The sequence below is a fragment of the Apis mellifera genome, linkage group LG15, assembly GCF_003254395.2.
Source record: "Apis mellifera strain DH4 linkage group LG15, Amel_HAv3.1, whole genome shotgun sequence".
NCBI lineage: Eukaryota > Metazoa > Arthropoda > Insecta > Hymenoptera > Apidae > Apis > Apis mellifera.
Window position 1 is genome coordinate 3,934,209 of NC_037652.1, and position 20,381 is coordinate 3,954,589.

A 20,381-nucleotide genomic window follows, 5' to 3' on the forward strand; every position below is an offset into this window, starting at 1 on the left:
ACATAAAAATTAAATTTTATTGCGCATTATTAACAGCGCCGATCCTCCATATTGAAAAATTTTCAGTTCTTGTTTTAACGTAATTGTTAAGTCACGTTGTGCGCAGTATTAATTATTCGATTTTTGAAAAATTCGTAAAATAGTGTAATTTCAAAAAAGTGTTACCATTCTTTTGCATTTTCATTATAATTATCTGATTTACTAACGTTTTCATTTGAGGAAATTGTGAAATATCGTTACAATTATATCGGAATTGTGATACGCGTATAGTAGAAGATTACATTCGCTATACACGTATGTTACATCACGGAAATGTTAGATTTTAAAAAGAAATTTTTTTTGAATTTGATTGTATTCTAAAGTTTTCAAAATATCATTACGTAATCTGCTCGATATATCTGTTTCTATCCACCTTCGCACCTCCGTTAATAGCAGGCAATTTCGTGTTCCCTCGGCTAACCCGTGTAATTGAGCCAATGTGTGTTAATCAAGAGGCGCCTCATTTGCTACGGGGAACATTCTAAATTGCTTTTGTTACCTAAAATATCTTGCTGTAGCATACGGTTTGTGTATCGATTAGAAATTTCACTATTTTACCGAAGAGGAATAAAAAATCTTATAGAAAAAATCAACGTGACGTCGTTTTTTTGGATACCATTATGGTGAGTTACGTTTTCATGATTTATATAATTTTTAAAAAATTTAAAAATTTCTCGATATTAGAAGAATAAAATAATTATATATATGTACATTATGTGAAATAATTTATAAAGAATAGATATTATAACATCATCTAGCGGTGAATAAGTAAAACTAATTAGCAAAATTAAAAAATGCAAATCTTGCAATTTTTAGGTTAAACTATAGAAAGATATAGAATAGTTCTATCATATTATAACATTTTATCTTATGACAGAAATTATATAGTGCTCGAAAAAATTAAAAATAAAAATTAAAAATAAAAATTACTTTTACTTTTTTTACTAGTCGAAATAGTTTTGAAATTGAATAATAATATAGCAAAATGAATAATAATATAGTAAAATACGAAATAAATTGGACGAATCTCGATAGATTATATACGTTAATAGGTTAATAGACCTATATGTGCATCGTAGTATATTTATGTTTATGTTTTCTCTTTGTTCAATTATTGTTTGGTTGGAAACATTTTCTCAATATCTCGAATGAATAATCCTGGCAATTCTCGTGTTCGCGAATCTTCCTTCCTAGTTTTCTTATTCTTTTTCACGCGGTCAGTAGTGTCCCACGTACACTATAAATCTTGGCAAACTTATGTACGCGACCACTCTTCCATTCCCTGTCCAGTGCACGTCGCTATCGTTCGAAACTTTCCACTCAAAACAGCTACTACGAAGGTTAGAAAGTTCTCTCGAGCAAATTCAGATCGGTTGCGTTATAGAATTTCTCTCGAATTCGTTCAAATATCTAATTTTCCACCATATATCATATATATATATATATATATATGATCAAATATGATGGACAATAATCATGAGGTAACGCAAGTATCATGCATACATGCATTAATCGCGTAATGCACACGCCAGGAACAGGAAACAGCCATTCGAATCGTCATCAGGGATTTGGTGTTCTAACTATCATTGAGGCAAATTTCCGGAACTCATAGATAGGAATTCTAAATAGTTAAGCCGATGCGATCAAAGTTAAGAGGGATTCGATAACATGATAGAGATTATGTCACATGGGTGGATAGGATAAAACATAAATAGATCATTGGAAACGTGCGATTGCGTTGTTCTCCCATAGATTTTAATTCAAAAGTATATGGACATGTGAAGGATTAGATTTAAGGGATATGATTTAAGATTGGTGTTTAAGGATTTAGGGAAGAGGAAGATTATTTCATGTAATGAAAAATAAAGACTTTTCTTTGGTGATTGATTTCTTTCAATAATTGTTTGAAAGAAACTTTATAATTAGAATTTTTGGAATAGAAAATCTTTTAATTTATATAAATGTCAGTTATCTAATATTTCATTTTTGTTCTTAAATAGAATTGAATAGAAATTGAGATGAATATGATAAAGAAGATTATTTGATACATAGAAAGATACTTGTTTCTGAATATTAATAATTTAATTCTGTTTGTGTGATATAATTTAGAATAGAGTATCATTAAGCTTGAATAAATATGTAGTCAATTAATTGTTGTCATTAGTAGCTAAACGAACTTATTTGTAATGGAGATGTGAAATTTTCAATTAATTCATTAATTAATTTGAGATGTTTCATCTTCTGTTATACAACATTGACTAGATAACAAAATTTCTTTGTGATTGTAGCTTGAATTCTTTAATTCTAAGGTTCAAAGAACAAATTACATTTCTCTGTGTAATTAATAATCTCCAATTTCAAATAAGTGATGTAAAACGTCAAAAATTTTGAGAGGATAAGTTAGCATATTTCTCAACTTTTAAAAGCATCATCTGTTTAGTTCTACAGTCAACCGGCTATAACTTTCCTGCCATGACATATTCTCATAAGTTAAAAAAGCAAGAACAATTTTATGAAAGATATCTTTAAACTTACCTCATATACGTCTTCATATCATATTCGCTTTATTTAAACTTCTATTTCTATTATATTTTCACCATTAATATTACACCAACTAAGTTTTTATTCAATTTCTATTCAATTCTTTTCACTTGCGAAAATTCTGCAAGACACACTATGAAAGACGTGAAAAACACATACATACACGCATACATTTACCAATTTTTTTTTCATAGACAACGACAATTGGTTAGTTAGGAAGCGTATAGAGGAGCTTGTAGTAAGTGGCACACGAATGTTAAGCCGGTCGAGATTAACTGGCAGTGTAATTTAGCTAGCATACACTTTTCACGAATCAGGATAGCTTGATTCAGTATGCGGAAGTAATCCTCGCATCGACGACTACTCGGTTCCGCTTGTATAGGTCGAATGAATTTTTTTCGTTTCGCATTTATATGAGCGAGTTCGATTCACGGTACTGCGAAAAACACTTTCAAAACGCTGTTTGCCCAGATAAATAATGTTTCGTGATTAACAGGATCTTTTCAGAAACACATATAACACATATATACCACTGATACGCGAATTTTTGACAAGTGATTTAAATGGATATTTTCCCATTTAAAAGATTATATACTTTATTTAAAATAGAGAGACATATTTAATTCATATATTATTTTATTGAATTATAAATATTTATATCCTTTTATTAATTTGTTCAAAAACAATATCATTATATATTTTTATACGTAGAATAATCTCTTGTCAATAATTCATTCGTATCTATGAAAACTACAAGTCTCATTTGTATTTACAACAAAATTTTAAAATTAATTTTCTCGAAGCCTCAAACGAAAAAATCGTACTCTTGCAAATATTTTCACTCACTATCTACTTCTTCCATCATTTTATATCCATTCTTTCCCTCCTTCCTCTTCCCTCAAAAAACGAAAGATCTACGAGCAACCGAAACAGGTGGTCGAAACTGGCGCAAGATACACTTATCCACAATGCTTCCTTCGTTAAACAATCGCTTTTGTGAGTCATCTTTGTCGGCTTAGAAACGGGGAACACGCGTCAAAGACGGTTGTTTTCGTTTCCATTGTCGTTATACGCCAGGGAAAATTGTGAAAACGGTACCTAGCGCGGAAGATGAAGGAAGGAAAAGAGAAAAACTGATAGAAAAGAGAGAGAGAGAGGGAATTGCAGAAGGAAGGATGGACAAAGAAAGATAGACGGAGAAAGAGTTGCACAATGGAACGTATACTGTCCACGATGCGGACCATTAGCGGGATATATTCGAGCGCATCCTCCCTTTGGCGGGCATGCCATTAAATGAAGTCTAGTATGCGAACTGACTAGGGTGCAAACGTGCAAGAGGCAAACGTTCCTCCCCCACCGTTACTGCACCTGATACTGCACACGTTAGGGGTGTGCCACGGTTGCAAAATTATCCGCATCGAAACTTTGGATATCACTGAGGAGGGTGGAGGGTGCGTTTATGCCGGTAGGCGAGGTGAATGGAAACGAGTTCCCTTGCGAGATCCCGCGATAGAGATACCCATTCATTCGACTCGGACTCCCTGGCTTCGTTCTGTTTGGGACTTTTGTGATTGATAATGTGCCGAGAGGGCTGAAAAAGAGCTGACGAGACAGGAAACGGAGAGATAGGTGTATCAAAATTTTTTTCAACTTCTTTCTATCGTTGTTGTTGTTGTTGTTGTTGTTGCTTCTTTTTTTCCGTGTATCTGTTTGTGCATGTATTCTTTTCTGCGGGGAAATGGAGGGGTTTTTGATTAGATAATTGAAATTATTTAAGGGGGAAAATATGTAAAAACTATCTTAAATTTTTAATCTGTAATTGTTCGATGAGAATCGAGCTTGCAAGTAGTTTATTTTAGGAATCTTTTTTTCGAGGAAGTAGGGATAATAAGAGATCGAGTTAAGATTTGTTGTTTATTGATTTGAAATTATTTAAACGTGAAAACGTGATTGTTTTTTTGATAATGCAAAAAATTAATGGAAGAGCTATCTTAAATTTATCTAATTTACAATTCCTTTATACAACAAAGATTTGAATTTAATTCCTGTTTCTACATATTTTCCAAAAATAAATAAATAAAAAAAGAAAGTAAAAGAAACAGATTTTATTCAATTTCATCATTAAAGTTGTTTCGTAATCTATCTTAAATTTATCTTAATTTACATTATCCTTCTCTTAGAAATATAGACATTTCTCTAGAAATATCTTCATTTTCAATCTATCCTAATTCCAACCTCCAACTAACGTTAAATTTTCATCTTGCACGTTCTATCTAATCTTCAACAAATGCAATATAGCGACTCCATAACGAGCCGTTCTTACGAGGCCGCGAAGCTTCGTTACATCCACCTGCTCGTATCCCTTTCGTTGCATACGAACGAGTTCGATATTCATTTCGAGAAATCTCTCCCGGATCTTCCAAGCCTCTATCCCTTGATATTGAAATTGTGCCATCTATACGACGTCTTTCGAGCACGTGTTAGATAAACACGATATCCTCGAAGATACATTCGAGTTCTCGTAACGAGCTCTCAAAATCCATGCGATGAATGCAAATTGACGGGAAGAGGGGGAGGGGGGATGATTTATGCTCGTTCTTCGACCCTCTTTTTTTTTCTTTAAATCGTTCAAGATACTTTGCAAATGAAAAATTGATCGAATAAAATATTAAACGGGATAAAGATTGAAATACGAGAAAGATTATAAAATACAAATTAAAAAGATCGTATAGTATAGAATTCTTGCTAGATACTCGTAATTTTTAGCTTGGCCTTGTTTTCCAAAAAGAAAGTAATTTTTTTAACACGATCTTTTTATGATAATTCTACAATAAAAGCTTTCTTCAATTAAAGAGATTACTACTTGGAAAACGATGCCAATTACCAGGTCTCATACGCACTTGTAAAAAAATTTAGTAAATTAAAATAACTTATAATCTAGAATACAGAAGATAAATTTGCAAAGTTATCGAAATACGAAAGAACGAATTATACGACTTAAAATTATACACGAACTACATGTTATTCGTCCAACAATGAATTCTTAAATTAACTTAATTTATCCTGCGTTTTAAATCTAACACATAATCTATTGGCAGTAACCTATTGTCAAAGATACATTCATATTTAAAGCGAAATAAGAAAAAGTTGGAAATTTGTATCGAATCAAAAAGAAGAAAACTCGAGTCACAATGAATTCTTAAATTAACTTAATTTATCTGCATCTTAAATCTAACACATAATCTATTGGCAGTATCTAGTCAAAGATATATTCATATTTAAAGCGAAATAAGAAAAAGTTGGAAATTTGTATCGAATCAAAAAGAAAAAAACTCGAGTCACAATGAATTCTTAAATTAACTTAATTTATCTGCATCTTAAATCTAATAATCTATTGGCAGTATCTAGTCAAAAATATATTTATATTTAAAGCGAAGTAAGAAAAAGTTGGAAATTTTTATTGAATCAAAAAGAAGAAAACTCGAGTCACAATGAATTCTTAAATTAACTTAATTTATCCTGCATCTTAAATCTAACCTATTGGCAGTAACCTATTTTCAAAGATACATTCATATTTAAAGCGAAATAAAAAAAAGTTGGAAATTTTTATCGAATCAAAAAGAAGAAAACTCGAGTCACAATGAATTCTTAAATTAACTTAATTTATCCTGCATCTTAAATCTAACACATAACCTATTGGCAGTATCTAGTCAAAGATATATTCATATTTAAAGCGAAATAAGAAAAAGTTGGAAATTTTTATCGAATCAAAAAGAAGAAAACTCGAGTCACAATGAATTCTTAAATTAACCTATTGGCAGTATCTAGTCAAAGATATATTCATAACGAAATAAGAAAAAGTTAGAAATTTTTATCGAATCAAAAAGAAGAAAATTCGAGTCACTGTAACCAAATTCGTCAATGGACTTAGGAGAATCGTTGGGCAGGTGATACTCAAGGGTTACGACAGCGGTCTAATAGGTGAACGTTTTACGTTCTGACGACACAGGAAGGAGCAAAGGAGTAAATCCCCGACCATTGGAGCCGATTTACGAGAAAGACGTTCGACCACGAGACCGAACTCTGATCGAAGGTATCAATCGATCAGAGCGCGGGCACTTTGACTAGCCACCGGAAGTAGAGCACCGGCCCAACGACTCCTGCAACTGTTGTGTGACTATTGGTTGACAGTGACTCGAAATAAATGATGAAAGAACAACGAAGAATAGAATGAATAATCGAGGAGGAAAGTAAGGGATAGAGAATGAAAATTCGAGATATAATTGAGAATTTTATTTTTCGCTTTAAGGAATGTATCTTTGTATGGATATTGCTTATTATGAACTTGATCTAATTAATAATTCGGTTGTTGATTAATTATAAATCTGGATAGTCAAGGATATTCTCGTCTTATTTGGAAGAAAAGAAGCTATTTAAACTTGTGTTAAAAATTGAGGAATAAAATAAAAGGAGAGTTAACGAGAATATTCTTGGTACACAGATTTTATTAGTGCCTGCAATCTAGTCTTTCGATAATTAAAAATCAAAAGATAATTAATTAAAGTTTTAGACTAGATTGCAGGTCTTAGCTTGCCATCGCTTTTTCGAAAACTATTATTAATATTTATATTTCTAAATTTCTAAATATTTTAGTGAAATATTTGTGAAATATTTTTTAAATGGAAACAAAATTTAAAAAGCGATGCCAATTACCGGGTCTCACCCACGAGGAGCAGGTGGCTACGCATCGAGATCCATCTAAAAAATAAAAATAAAATATTAAAATTAATGATAAATTTGAATAAATTAAAAAAAAAACGTAAAACGTGGGGAATGAATTAATAATAAGGGTTAAACTTAAAATATCGTATAAAAATAAATCTTCGACATAAATTTGGATAACAAGCATTTTTATGTCGATCTTTACAAAAGTCTTTTTCAATTTGTCCCAATTAATCCCACGATGAGGCTTGACTAATCTAACTTATAACTAATCTAAATCTTAATACTCTAATTTACGAAAATGATCCTATAATTTAATATACTGATAAAATGTTAATGTTAGGCAAAGAAAAATAAAAAATTGAAAAATTAAGTTAAAAATTAATAAAAATAACCTCAGACTATTCCTTTATCAAAGCATAGTTTCGAAATTTATCTTCTTGCATATTTTCATACACGAAAGATAAATAAAATATATAAAATTTTATATTTGAAAAATCGTATAATTAAAAATTATTACTGTATAAAACAAAAGGTAAAAAATGAAACGAGATTTTTGTTAATAATTTAGAAACGCGATATGCAAGAAGATTTAGCTCGTTAATAAATAAAACACAGACAAAATAAATATGCTAAAAATCTAGTTATACAATTTGAAGAATCTGAAAAATAGCAAAAAAAAATTAGTGTAGTTCTTAGCTTGCCATCAGTTTCCAAAAACTAACGTTAATGTTTTAACACAATCTTTTTAATATTTGCAATATAATTTTTTTTAAATATATTTCATAATAAATAAATAATATAAAGTGGAAACTGATGCCAATTACCAGGTCTCACCAACGAGGAGGTGACTACATCGAGACCCACGTAACATAAAGAATATAATAAAAAAAAAATTAAAATTTATTTAAAATTAATGAAAATATAAATTAATAAATAAATTAAAAAATAAATTTAAATAAAGCAATATATAAGTGAATAAATAATATATAATAGTAATATTAAAAATAAATAGTTAAAAATTATATTCTACATATATAAATAAATTTATAAATAAATGAATAAATAAAAATATAAATTAATAAATAAATCAAAAAATAAATGTTTAAATAAATGAATGAATTTATAAAATAATATAATATAAATATAATATAATATAATATATTATAAATGAATTTTTTATAATATATAATTTATAATAAATAAATGTTAATTAATAAATATTATAAAAAGAAATAGTTAAAATTATTCTCTATATTATAAGAATTTAATTAAAATGTTATAATATCGATCTATCTCACAACAAAGTTCAATAAGATATGATCGCTTACTCGTGACCTGTATTTATAGAAGATCGCGAGTTTCGAAATTCGACGAAAATATACGATATTTGCCGATTACATTGAAATTGATTTTTGAATATAATGATCAATAATTTATCAATTTTTATATTTTTATTTTTAATTTATGCATCTAAAAATTTATTAATAATGAAATATAACAATTAAAATATATTTTTTATAAACTCAAGTTAGATTTATTGCTTTATAATATTAATTTTGGATTTATTAATTTATCATTTAATTGTAAAATAAAATAAAATTTTAACTGCTACTTTATATAAAAAATAATTATAAAAGAGTTGTAAGAGGATTTATAGTGATTATTATGTTAAATTTTTAAAAATTTATATATTTCTGATTCGTTCTGATTTTTATTCGAGATATTTATTTATTACGAATCTAATTAAATTGTTTAAAATTGAACGAAATGAATTAATGATAAGATATAAAAATATAAACGTTTATATAAAAAATTAATTTAGTAAATTAATTATTGAAATTTTTTAAATTTAATATAATAGTAATTCATTTTCAATTTTATTTTAATTTGAATTTTAATTGAAAACATTCAGATAAAAGAATTTCTAAGAGAATTATATTTCTCCATTTAAAAAAACAAATTTAACATTTTTTAATTACACGATTAATTTAAAAACAAATCTATGAATTATTTTATATTGGATTTTTTGAAATAACTCTATATGTCTGTACGCGAGAATAAAAAAGTGATAAATCGTTGAAGAAAATTAGATATAAAGATTTCGCAAAATCGAAAAAATATTAAATTCTTTCATATTGAAAAATTTTGTATAGATATATAAATAATAGACAGATAATAATTTAACTATTATAATAGTTTTAATAATATAAAATAGATATGCGAATAAGGATACAAAACATTAAAAATTAAATTAAATTAAAAATAAAATTGAATTAAAAGTTAAAATCGAAAGAAAATAAAAAATTTAGAATAGAAATAAATTAAAAGTACAAAATTAAAAATAAAATAAAATAAAATTAAAATAAAAGGTGAACTCAAAGCAAAATTAAAATGCAAATAAAAAAAAAATTAAAACAAATTAGAATTTTAAAATAAAAATAAATTATAAATAAAAAATTGAATAAAATTAAATTAAAATTAAAATTTAAAAGTAAAAATAAATTGAAATAATAAACGAAATTATAAACTAAATGAATAAATATTTAAATAAATGAAAATGCAAATAAATAAATAAATAAATGTTTAAATAAATGAATATGTGGAATAAATATATATAATAAATAAATAATCATAAAGTAATTATATATAATTAAAAACTAAAACGATTAAATAATAATGTACGATAGTATAAACGATTAAAAATGATAAAAATTCTCTATATTATAAGAATTTAATCAAAGTATTATAATATCGATGTGTCTCCCAGTTAAATTCGTTAATGAATGAGTTTATTCGTCCGATCTGCCTTCTATTTATAGAAACTCGCGGCAATAATTCCGAAGTTCGACGAAAGTAAACGTTACTTGCCGATTATATCGAAAATGATTTTTCGAATATATTAATTAATAATTTATCAATTTTTTGATTTTTATCATTAATTTATACATCTAATTTTCCATCTTAACAAATTTGATAATATTTTAACGAATTTTAACAAATACAATAATCGATATACAAATTTTTATAATTTAAGATTTATTTAACAAATTTTCTCGAATGTTTTACGAATAATTTGGAAATATTTTTTAATTTTCCTTAATTTAAAATTATCGAATTATTTTTCTACGTTCATTCATCTCATTTTTTATAATATGAAAACTTATTACTTTTAATACTCGTGAATTTTTACGCTATAATGAAACTTTTACTTTATTTATCTCTAATTTATTATATCGTTTCTTAGCATTTTTTCTAACAAAAATGCTAATTATTCATAATAAACTTTAAACTTTAATTTACACGTAATAAATTACTCTCTTTTTTACGGAATAATATTTTCACCAAATACTTTTCATATTTTCAAAAAAAAAAAAAGGATTTATTATACTTATAAATAAAAATTCAAGTTTTATCTCTAAGAATCTTTATATATAATTCATTTTTTTATATCATCCATTTTAATCCTTGAAATGTACAAAATCGATATTTTGTACAAATTTATATCTATGAAAAATGAAGCTTAAATATAAATCTATTTTTTTTTTTTTTTTTTTAAATATTTTTCTTCACACTTTCCACAAATTTACGCGAACGTTTACTTTCACCGCGATAAGGATCGCACGGCAAACAAATCGTTTCGCGAACATCAGGCCGACAAGGGTGTCAATTAATCCGATTAGAATCCGATCTCCGCGGCGGACAAGGAAAACGACGGGCCACCTCGTGTCACCTCTATCCTACAGGTGGCCAATTAATTTACAAGCGCACACACTTTACGTGACATCGATTGATATCCCCGGCGTGGCACCAAGTCGAGCCCTTCGGCCTATCGCAACCCTACGACGAGCCACCCTTTTCGAGTGTGCCCACGAGGGGACAAAGGATATAGGGGTTGGTGGACGATGTACCGGGACCGAGTTACCTACTATCGGCCCCGTGTACGGCAAATGCGTCCATTGTTTCTTGGTTCAAGCGGATTTTCATGTCAAGAGGGGTGGGGAAGGCTTGTTCAACCCCCCGTTTTCGGGGTTGATTTATTCGATGTTCGGTACTTACTCGAGTATTGGATAAAGTGTGACTTGGCCAAGTGGATCGATTTTGGTGTAACGCCTCGATATTCGCGTCTTTCTCCATTTTTATCGATAATTCAACTCTTCGCGCGTATTACGAAGATTAAATAATTTAAAAACTGTAGGTCCAGGCTTGTTGAGGTTTAAAAATAAAGCGTGTATATATATATGATATTCTTTAACATTTATTTTTTTTGGTATTGTAAAGTGGCTTATAGAATTAGTTTATTATTTATATAAAATTTTAATAACGTAAAAATTAAGCATATGATTTATAATATTAATTATATTTTCACTTTATATTTGGAATATTTGGAACATCTTATTACGAACTTCATTTGAATTTTTATCAGAATTCTTTAAAAAATTAAGATCGACTTTTAAAATCTCTGATTAATCGAAGATTAAATTCATTAAAACCTCCGCGTTAAAGCGCAAAATCTAAAGAATCCTCCCTCACCGAATTCTTCTTCGAATTTCTTTTAAACCACCTTCTCTCGAATATCATCTCGACTCTGAAGAATTCTGGCGGAAAATCATCGAATTTCAAGCGAACGGGGGAAGGGAACAAAGCGTGTCGAAGGTGCGTTTTGCGAGTTTCTCTCACGGATTCCTTTTTTCCCCTCCCCTTCTCCTTCTTTTTCCCTCTTTCTCCTATTTTTCCCCCCCACGAACACTTGTTGCACGCGGCATCGCGGGCGTGAAATCGATTTCGCTGCAGCCGATATCCGGCGACATCCGGGGGTCATCCTGCGATTTTCCATCCACGCGTGTTCCCTTCCCCCTCCTTTCAGCCCCCGAATCACGACCCCCAACTTCCAACCCCGCTTTTTCGGCTTTATCCATGCCAAGTTCGCCGATTAATTCCGCTGAAATTGCATCCCTCGAAGCCGGACAACCACGCGATCATCCTCTCCGCGGATGAAAAGAAGCGGAATCGAGCGAAACAAGTTCGTCGAAGAGGCGATTGTGTTGCCGTTTCGAGGAGTTGGATCGAGGATAGGGTGAACAAAAAATAATATATGTGTTTCGTTTCGATTTTCGATAGGGAAGAAAAATCATTATTCTTAGCGTAAAGAAATTTTTCTGTTTTTTGGAATGTAATTTTGATCACGGATTCGTTGAATAGATGGAGAGATTTATCTCACGAATAGAGTATTGAAGTTTCGATTATTCTTTCACACGTTTTTCTTATAAAGAAATTAGAAAAAAGCTTGGATTAACGAGATCTCTTGAATTTCACCCCCCAGCTATTTAGGAAAAATATTTACTCTTGTTGAAGATCTCGTGATTCTTTATGCAAGATGGCGGAATCTTGGACAAGGAGAATCCTTAAACAGTTGATCTTACTTTTTTTTTTTTTTACTATAAACTTTTAATTTTATGAAATTTTTCTTTCCTTTTCTCGTTTCTCTTCAATGAGAGACACCTTCCAGTCCCGCAAATCACCCGGGATCTCGTGTTACCTCGTTTTTCGTGGCAAAACGTCATTAAAGTCCCGCTAATAAGGCGGGAAAGAAGTTGTTCGTTTGGAGAAACTGATGAACTGAGACACGATCGTCGCAACGGGAAACCCCGTTGAACGATGAGGCTAGAGATAAATCTCTTTAATCGTCTGGAATAGGTTTAAATCTTGTTTCCTACGATCTCTTTTTGATTCGAGGGAACAAGACTGAGATGGAGATTTCTGGGTGAAAATTGCAGTTCTAGAATATCGTACAGTCTTTATTATGATTGATGACATTAATTCAACGATGTCGATGCATTCTTTTCGAATCGCAAACGTGAGAATATCGTATTATTAACCCGATTGAACGAGTTAAACGAGTTTTTTTTAATTTCGAAGATGCGTGATGAATTTGGAAAAAAGAAGAAACGTAAACGTTTCGATTAAACGAGATAATATTATTTCGCATCGTAAAAAGTACATAATGTATTTACGTAATATCTAGCAATCGTTAATTTTAAATAAATAAACAGAGCTTCAACGTATTGTTTACTGGAAAATTAGCAGTTGTACATATTGATTGCACACACGTATATTTACTTCGATTAATAAAGCTAAGCCGTAACACGTTATTTAAATAAATCATAAATGAACGGAATGTTTAGAGAATGTATTGAAATTAAATATTTTGTATAAAATTATTATTATTGGCATGCTAAAAAATTATTCCATTTAAATTTAAATTTCTCATAAATCTAATTGAGAGAAATTGTTAAGAAATCGCTCTCTCGATTCATTCAACCGCCTCTGCAATTTATTTTATCCTCCATTGGATTACGATTATTCTCGAAAAAAGAAGAGAGAGAGAGAGGAGACTTGTAAACGATAGTCTCGCAATTATCTCTGTCTCGCCTCGAACAAGATTGTTAAAATTTCATTACAAGTCCCTCGCCTTCGCGTTACGTTTTCTTGACTGTGAAAAAATTAAATTAGCCACCCTTTAAAAAGGACGGATTTCGCGTCGCGATCCTCCCGCTGGACAGACACGAAAACAAAAAGAATGCGAAGGAAATTCATTGGGAAAGTTTTTAATCCCGTGGATAATTTATTTGGAAGAATTCAAGGATTTTCTTCCATTGCAAAAACTTATATTGCGACTTTTTCCTTCTTCTTCTCCTCGAGAGGAGATTTTTTTAAACATTGACATTTTGAATTGCGTTTGTTAAGGGTTTTTGTTTAATGGAATCGTGCAACGTTTCAAAGAGGATAGATTTTCAGGATAGGTTTTCATTTTTCTTCCTCTTGCGATTTTTTTTTTTTTTCATTTACGGAAGGGAAAATATTTACAACTTTAAATATTAATCTTATCCATCCCATGATTGTTTGTTTTAATGGAATGGAATATTCCAGGGGATAATAGGGGAAACCGATATTTTTTTAAAAAAGAAGAATTATATTAATCTTTACGAAACTCTTTGTATATCATAATTTAACTTGGAACATCGAAATCTTTCGTTTATTCCTCTTTAAAGAGAGAGAGACGCCTCTAAATAAGACAAATCTCGATCAAATCACGAATCCGTAAATAAACTTTTATTCGTAGAATCGATCAACAGAAAAAGTGCAAACTTATCTCGCAACAAGAACAAATCTCTGTAGATATCTGTTCGTCCGGGCAACAAAAGAGAGCGAGACTCTCATTGTTCAAAGAGAGAGAGAGAGAGAGAGACAGAGAGAGAGACGTCTACAGAATGGGCAGCCTGACGAGGATGGCGAAGGGGGAAGAGAGATGCGTCTGTGAAATTCAACCAAGCTGTTCCGCTGGTAATAATGGACGAGTGGCAAGCGTTGAAATGCAAATTAGAGAGCGGGTCGCGGACAGCTTGATACATGTGCGGGGATTGTGGTTTCGCGCGACGCGCAACGCCGCCTATATTCGCGGAATAAAGGAGTTTGTTTTGGAGTTTTGCACGGGCAGGAGGAGGGACGGGGAGGGAGGAAGAGAAGGAGGAGGAGGAGTGGAAGGGGAAGGGAGGCCATTATTATATAACGTCACGGAAAGCGCGTTACCGTTACCAACAACACCGAGGTCTCGTCTCGTCTCACCTGCGCGTATTATTATGGGTCAGAACTGAGCCACAACGCAACAAGGGAGAGGGGATCGTATGATCGTATTTCGCCTCGCGTCCTGGCGTTTCTGGAAATGATCGTTGATCGCCGGGTCCGCGCAAAACTCTTCTCCCTTTGTTGCCGCATTCAACGTGACAAAACGCGCAATTTCCACGGCCGTCCTGCCTCCCCGCTGATAATGCGTTACGCTTCGAGGAAAAGTGGTGGAAGGCGTGAGAGTGGATGGCTCGCGAGCAACGGAAATGAAAACGGCTGCGAGAGTAATACGCTGCGCCGCTGTCTTCCGCCGTTAGCGCTGGGATCGACTGTCCCTCGTAGCTGTTTCTCTCTCTCTCTCTCTATGCTGCTGGAAAATAGCGTGTCGAGGATTTGAATATGGCGCGATAAAAATGAAATGAGACGAGGGGAATGGGGCACGCGCTATATTTTTAATGCCGGAGAATGTGGTGAATTTTTAAGTGAAATTTAGAATTTACAACGTTATATATATATATATTTTTTCTCGTTGAGAATAAACGTGTATCGATAGAGACATGTTCAAACTCGTTCAAATCAAATTTTTTTAATAATTTTATCGAATAAATCGAATAATTTTTAATTTAAAGGTTGTGTGACTTGTTCTTTCTAACGAAACTAAACAAGTTATTTGAAAAAGCAATAAAAAGTAGCATCAGTATTTTCATCGAACGTACACGGACTAATAGAAACATGTTCAAACTTGTTCAAACTTGTTCAAATCACGATACACACCAATAGAACACAATTTTTTCAAACTTTTTTAGGAAGATTATCAATAGCCATTTCGCGCATTATTCACCATTTTTAGGGCTTCATCTACTATTAGAGATCTTCACTCTGCCCCTATCTTTTCATGCCATATACCATGTTATTTGGAATTCCATTCTGGGAATGCGATAGTCGCGCTGCCAGGACAATTTCTGCTTCTTGCTGTGTCGTCGTCCATTAACTCGAAACTGCTGCTTCTGTTAGCCTATATTGGCTTGTTTTGCTATGATCCAAACTGTTTTGCGTACTTTCCAATTATGAATATCCGGCGGATCTCGAGTGGGGGATGAAATCGATAGAAAGACTTGTATGAAAATATCCATTTTCTTTTTCTTAATATAATTAATTTTAATTCAATATTAATTTTAACGCGTTTAATTCTCTAACTGCGACGAATCTCTCTTTCCATTAGCATGACGTAGACTTAGAAGTGCAAATAAAAAAAAAAGAAATAAATTTATGCACTTATACAAATTCAATTATTGTAGAAAATTCTGAATAAGAAATCTGATCCAATCTTCTTCTTTCTCAATTATAATTGGTAACGAGGGTTAAGGAAGGGCGTTTTTTTCGAAAAATTGGGGGCGCAATTTGCGGGATCGAAAAGAGCACGGTGATCCCCGGTGTTCTCTTCCTTCTCTCGCGGATTTATTGTTATGGTAACGCGAGCTGGAAGCCCCGGTTCCCATCAGGCTATGCTACCCGTGTGTCCCGATTTCCGTGAAAAAACGGCGAATTCTTGCCTCGGCCCAACGTGAATTTACAACACGCCCTGATGGCCCGCGAATTTATCCGGAATTAAATTACGACGGGTGACGGATGCTGTTTTTTAACACTGGATTTTTGCACGGTGATGTTTTTAACCGTGTACGCGTTTAAACGTCCACGGGAAACATTTGTCTATAAAGAGGGGTGAAAAGGACGGGAAAAATTGCTTACTTTTTTATGCGAGGTAGAAAAATGATAAATAAAAACGTATTTTTTCTCCCTTCCACATTTTTCTTCTTTTGTCTCGAACGAGCAATTATTTTTACATTGATTTAATCCACGAGAAATTTTAAATTTTAAAGAATAATAATAATAATCATAATGTTACTATTTCACAAACTATTTGTTTCTATATACAAAAACTCTTTTCGTACAATTTAATATGATTTTTTTTTATAAATGGATATTTAAAAGACGTTTATTCTTTTCAATCGTTTCTTAAAATTGTTTAACTGTTGTAATCCGAGATTTATTATACACGAAAGATATAATGATCCTTTCCTTATTGCATTAAAAGGATTTTTGGATAGAAAGATTCGTTCGAGTACAAAGTAACAAACATTGTCGAGATATCTCTGTAAAAATTGTCCGTACGTCACAGGCACGTGAGAGGTCCATCCACCATCCGTTTAGCCACTTTGGCCAAGTATCAATCGTCGTCCTTTCAGGGGAAGAAACCTCCCCTGGAATGTCACTGCCTGTGGCAGGATTGTCGGAGGCCGTCTAATTTCTCAACGTTTTTCCTTTTATCCAACCCATCCGGGGGTTGTTCCCCGCTTGTCCTCGCGGGATAGGACGAATAAAAGGTGTGTAAATCGCACCAGTTTGAAATATATACGATGTCCAACAAGAAATTCAGACGGCCGGTAAATCACTCGTCTCTTGTTTACGGCAATGAGGCATGAACTTATATCCTTTTTTTCCTCTCTCTTTCTTTTCTCTCTGCGCGAATAAATGTACATGGATATTCTTATGTATATATATGTATGAAAGAAGATGCGACAAAGGAGGAAAAGAGTTTTTGCTTGTATTCGAATATCGTGTTCGATCTCGTTTGAATTCTCGATGATCCTTGTAGTAGAATTTGTCAAAGCGATTTTGTCGAATCACTTTTACGTTGTAGATTTTAGAAAAGATTGGATTATATATCGAAAATATTAGAAAATATTACTTGTACATCGCATCAGACACATGCTTGGATGAGATTTAAAGTAAAATTTCCATCTATAACAATTTGGATAATGTAATTTGGATGATCGTTATTTGGGATGTTTGATATTAATTTTCGTTACAAAGTTAGGATAGTAATTAATAATTAATATTAATTAGAACGAAAATTATATTATTCAGACGTTACGCGAGAATAGATTAAAACACGCGTTGAAGGTGTACAAGGCGGGTTGCTCGACGATAGGAGCCTAACTTTGTTATCTTTGGAGCCTCGTTACGGGAAACTGGGACGAGATTGAACGTATGTTTATTAGACATAAAATGTTCTTTTTATCATCCTCTGTGATTTCCAATTCGTTTGAATTGCTTATAATTTCGCAACACTTTGAAATATCCCGATAAAATTGAAGAATATAGCGTCGCAGTTTATCCGGTTCGTTCCGATTCGATGAAAAAGTAATAAAACGGTTTTGACGACACATCGGATCAAGTATCGGGGATTCATGGATGATAGTGGTGGGCTAAGCTTTTGCAACAATAGCTATCGGCGACGGTCCTCTTGGGAGCAACTACCATCACCACCGATACCACCCTTCCTTTTGTATTTATTTTCATTTCTCCGTTCCTTTTTTCCTCTTTTTTTTTCTTTTTTTTATCGACGACAAACGTTACGTTACGTCACCGTTACCAAACGATCTCGTCTCTTGTTAACAACGAGAAAAATTATCTTTGCGAACGGTCTGCCGCGTCGATAAAATAGAACGCTCCCTTTCTCGAATAGTTCTCTTATTATTTTTACATCTCGATGGATACCGTCTCTTTGAAAAATTGACACCACCCTCTATATTCTCCTCAAGAATGAGAAATGTCTAAGAAATTGCCTCTTCGACTCGTAAAATTATTATCTTGATATTTGTCGTTAATATTTCCATTCGATAAAAATTGCCTTCTTCTCTTTGTCACTGTATATCTTTCTAGGGGAATTTTGCGGATGGAACGAATCGGAACGGATTTGATGAACCGTTCGTTAAGGGTGCCTCTTTGGCACCGAATTCAGGCAGATCGTGCCAATTAACATGTAATCTACAAGGGAAGGATAGGGATGAATTACGAATTACTCACTTTAATCGTGTGCCGTTGCAGATGTCGTTGGCACGCCGCACCCTTTTCAAGGATTAGCCGGCTTTCCGGTTAATTCTTTGGCTAATCTATCTTCCCTGATTAGTTATATCCGAAATCGCGTTAATCGCACGAATTTATCAAGAATCGAATCTTTCTTTCCTATAATTTAAAATTAAATATGATAAATTGAATCGGTGAATTTAATCAATTCTAGTTACAAATTATATCTAGTGAATTTATTCTGGTACATAATACAAGCTTAATTAAAATAATAGAAATAAATTATGCAGTGAATTGAGGTCCAATTATGAATCTTAATTGGAGATTTAAATGGAATTAGGAATAAAATTAGGTTATGTTTGAGATTATAATTTAGAGTTTTCTAGTGATTAATTACGAATCACGAGGAAAATTTATTTAAAAATATCAATATCAATTTCAATATCCTCGCTCTATATATATATATATGAAACATGTCGTGAACTCTCACCACACAAAAATATTATCTTATCTCGGGCCGGGTCTAGCTCCAGGCTATAAACTGCTTTCATTATTTTTAAACTGACGTTCCACCGCCATTTCTGCCAACTTCATCAGTTGCTCGGGTGGTGGCAACGTGGTTAAGCTGACTGATACCGACTCAGTAGCAATAATGGTAAAACGTTGCCCCATAAATAACGAACAAAAAACTCATACTGGCAAAAACTGCGTTCAATTTTTCTCTTCTCCCGAAGAGAAGAAGCATTTCCTCTCAGTTCACACTCTCTTAAAGATATCGATAAACGATAAAAAAAAAATTACCTCGTGTGATATTTCTTTTTATTTAAATTAACATGGAAGACAAAGTTGAGAATAAGAGAATTGTAAAATAAACTTTCAAATATCAAAAATATTTCTCCCATTTTCATTCGAATTATTTCAATTATTTCTCTCAAAATTCGTTTCATTGAATATAGAAAAATAAGATGTAGATAATTTTTCCTTTCGAAAAGTCCATTTTAAAAATCGCTTGAAAAAGTTCCTTCAACGTTTTCTTTCCGCAATTATAATAACATACACACGTATATGCACACGTGCGTTTATTAAGGATGACATATTTCGCGAATATACATACATTAACATATTATATAACGGGGTAGTCAACATATTTGGGGAAAAAGCGCGGTTTACTTGTCAGTTTTATCAGACGTTGAGCTCGCTCCACCCTCTATACGTCAACTTAATGCCACTTCAACCCCCAAGAAAACCCTCCTCGAGCGCGCTATACCGCGCTCCAACTCCCCCTTTCTTCTCCACTTCTTCTCTCCATCCCTGTTGTCTTTCATCTCGATCTTTCCACTTTTCTACCAGTTTTCGCCGACATCGAATCTCTCCACCTTTTTCTCTTTCTCTCTCTCTTTCTCTCTTCCATAACGCCATAACCCTTCGAATCGTTTGGAGAATTTCACACGAGATCTATCTCCGTTCAATCGTTTTCCAGTTCGAGGTAACGGTTCTTGATAACGTTACCTGTTTGACAGGATAGATAACGATAGTCGTTTTCGAGGGAGGAGGAGTGGAAGAGCGAGGGAGATATGTTTAGA

At 32.2% G+C, this 20,381-nt stretch overlaps 1 long non-coding RNA gene across 1 annotated transcript in view; it reads left to right on the forward strand.

Annotated features, from left to right (window-relative positions):
- The first annotated feature begins 50 nt into the window (after window positions 1–50).
- Window positions 51–20,381, forward strand: part of LOC113219262 — a 193,879-nt gene continuing 173,548 nt past the window's right edge. The window contains exon 1 of the long non-coding RNA XR_003306141.1: window positions 51–662. This is a non-coding gene — a long non-coding RNA (uncharacterized LOC113219262). The remainder of the gene's footprint in view (window positions 663–20,381) is intronic.